Here is a 3,272-nt window from a genome sequence, read left to right on the forward strand (position 1 = left end):
CCTTCAAGCAGAACACACAGTAGTGCCAGCTATAGGAAAAATCTTCTGAGGTGACCCTACGTGCTTCCTTAGAAAAGACAAGTATCTGTTCTAAGAGAAGTCCATAGGTGGAGTTACACTCTGTTTTATAAAGCTGTCTTATGCAGGTTGAGTATCACGTTATACGACTGTCTGTATTTCTTGAACCTCCAGATTCAATGTTCCTGATGAGGTTGGTGTAGCAAAGTAGCATCTTTCCACCTCCTACTGAAAGAACCTTTTTGTTTGAAGAGGAAGATATGTTGCCTAGACTGTTCCCTTCTACTCTGTGAACATCCATTCCCCCTGACAAAGGTCATTTCAGCCTGAGGAGAGACAATTGATGGGAGCCAGTTTTAAGGTGCATTAGAACAGCTCAAACCGCGTAGAGAAGCACAGGAAAATATTTAGGTTGGGCTGATTTCTGTATGAAGAATCTCCTCAAGGTCTATAAAGCCGGAAACAAAAATGCTTGTAATGCTCTTTGTCTGTTCCAACATCTGCCTGTGGCTGCTCTACAAATCCATGAATTGAAAACAATTAAGAAACACCCAAGCTCAGAGGATTGTGATATGAAGAATCTATGTGACGGCTCTCAGCCACTCTCAGGAATTAGTTTGTGGTGTCTGTGTTTAGAGAAGAGCTTGACTGGTTGTGGTTTCACAGAATACACAAGTTACATTCTGTATTTATTTTGAGATCCGCAGTGCTTGTAATTTGCATTAATGCACTTCCCATTTCAACCAAACAATAGTATTTAGATGGGATCAGAAAACTGCTTCATGAGCTAAATTTTGACTATTTGATAACAAACCTTCTTCCAAAGTGAGAAGAATAAGCAAGCTAGACGAGTGAGTGAAAATCAAGAGAATTAGTTTAGATCAGATGACCAGCAGGATGAATTGAGGGGAAAGAGTAAAATCAAGTTTAGATCTAAAGGCAGGGAAGCAGGATCCACGCTGCAGTTCTTCCCCAAAGTCATCTGTCTGGGATTGAGCTGGAAGTCTCCTCGCCCAGCAGGTTTGAACAGCTGATGGAGACTCACAATGGAAGTTTTGCTCCACGTCTGCCCTGATGGCATCTTTGCCAGCTGCCCAAGCTCCCAGCTCTTACTGTGCCGTGCAGTCAGCTGAGCCGTGATTAACATCTCTGTCTGATGAGGGAGCACAGGCAGGCGGTGGAGTGGGCGTCTGCCCACGAGTGGGGAGCGACAGCTTCACCGGGCAGCGCGGAGGGAGGGGGAAGGGCTGCCTGCTGGTACCCTTAGGGTTGGCGATGCCGGGCATTGCTGTGCTCGGCTTCTCACCGTCATTCTGGGAGCACAACTCCTGCCTCTGAGCTTGATGGCTGGAGAGCATCGAAAATAGAGGGGGCGGTTGGGTGCTGCAATCCGAGATCCACAGCAGAGAGCGTGCCAGGCAGGAGCACACCCCCACCCGTCCCCAGGAGATGCAGAGGAGTGCCTGTCTCCCAGGCTGGGCACCTACTTGTAGTCCTGGGTGTGCCCACGGGCATCCCTCGGCTTCACTCTGAACTGCAGCCAGACCTTCTCTGTCAGTGCAGGCAACCAGCACGTTTCATTCCTTTGAAATATGGCCTCTGCTAGTGCTACCCCCCTGTTTTGTGTCACAGCTGAGCAGTTAGAGCTTGGGGGAAAGATCCGAGTTAAGTGCCCTCCTTAGACCAAAGAAGTTCAAATCCACCCCTCTCCTAAGAGTTCCTGAACCACTGTGACCCGCGGAGCATCCTCAGCTTCCTCCACTGACTGTAGACCTCATGGTAGTGGAGAGTAGGAGACATGGGCAGAGGGAGAGCATGTGGGAGCAGCTGCTGCCACCCGAAGAACAGAGCAGTTCATGTGGGGAAGAGTGCTGGGTCCTGTTCCTTGCTCCCAGGATTATATTTTTTTCGCCTTTACCCAGTTACTGTTTGGTGAAATATATAGTACATCCAAGGCAAGAGTCTCATAGATAGTCATAGTAAATGAGTAATAACTCAAAGGCCAGGGACTGGAGCCCAAACCCAGTTGTGGGCATGACATTGTGAATTGAGTATGCTTCCCACTGGGAGACTTTGCCCTCAAAGTGGGTCATTTTTAGGGGTGTTAGCTGAAGAAAAGCCTGAAATGCTAAAGCAAGACGTCATCACTTCTTGGCAACTTCTTTTTCTTACATGCACATGAGCAGTGTGGTTTTCTTTCCTAGATGGCGTACAAAACCAGTCTTGCAAGAACAACCCCCTAATAAATAGAAAAGAAGCAGCATTAGTGATTCCTGGAAATATACTGCTTATGCTGGTAAAGACTGGAACTGGAGATGTAGCTGTGAGTTAAAGGTTTTAAGATAAATTAAGATAAATCTCTTAAAAATACAGGTCCTTTCAATAGTGGGCATTACAACTGAATTCTCTCTACTTTTCCAGCTGCTGCTAATGGCTTTGCTGGAACTTTTTACACAGTCAGGCACTCTCTCTGCCCCTGGGGTCTCTAAATAAAGCCATCTGCAGAGACAGCGTGCCACTTATTCCTCTGGTTGCTGCACCAGAGTGGTAAAGATACATGTTTGTATTTTAGTCTCTTTGCCGTACGTCAGGATGCTTTTGAAGGCGAGGAAGCTCAGCAAATTAAGTGCTTTATGTTTTTAGGACAAGCTCTCTGTGTCAGCACTGGTTCACTTACAGCTCTGTTTCACTGCGTGACTATATGCAAAACCTAGCGTCAAGACTGACATATATGTATGTCTATATAGAAAGATGTTTGTGCACGAAGATGAGTAAGTTTAATTCTGTGTTTTCTGTACCTTGGTGGTTATAAAACAATGGTGAAGTTGCAAATAAGGAAGACTTAAAAAGACTAAATTTTAATAAGCTCGTATGCATCTTGAGTTTTGGGAATCCAGTTCTGCTGCTGCTGGCGCTGGGAGCTGCTGGCTCCAAGTGACCAACAGCCCGACCCCAATGGACAGTGGAGGGGTCCCAGGCTGGGGGGTTCTCTCCAGCATGGCCCCGCCTCCCCTGCCCTGGGGAGCCCAGCGCAGGACAGAGCAGAGGGAAGGACCCCGCCTCCCTCCACCTGCTGGCAATGCCTCTTGCCTTGGGCTTCCCTGCTGGCTCCTGGGCTCTAGCTGGATTTGATGCCGCTGCTCACCACCCTCTGGGCTTGGCTCTTCGCCCACCATCTACCCACCTCCCCCTCTCCTCAGCCAGCCCATGCTGCTTCAGTGTCTCCATGGGGCTCTTCTGGCAGCTGCTGCAGA

This window comes from Athene cunicularia, assembly GCF_003259725.1.
Source record: "Athene cunicularia isolate RWA chromosome 26 unlocalized genomic scaffold, athCun1 chr26_part2, whole genome shotgun sequence".
In the NCBI taxonomy this organism is placed as follows: Eukaryota; Metazoa; Chordata; class Aves; order Strigiformes; family Strigidae; genus Athene; species Athene cunicularia.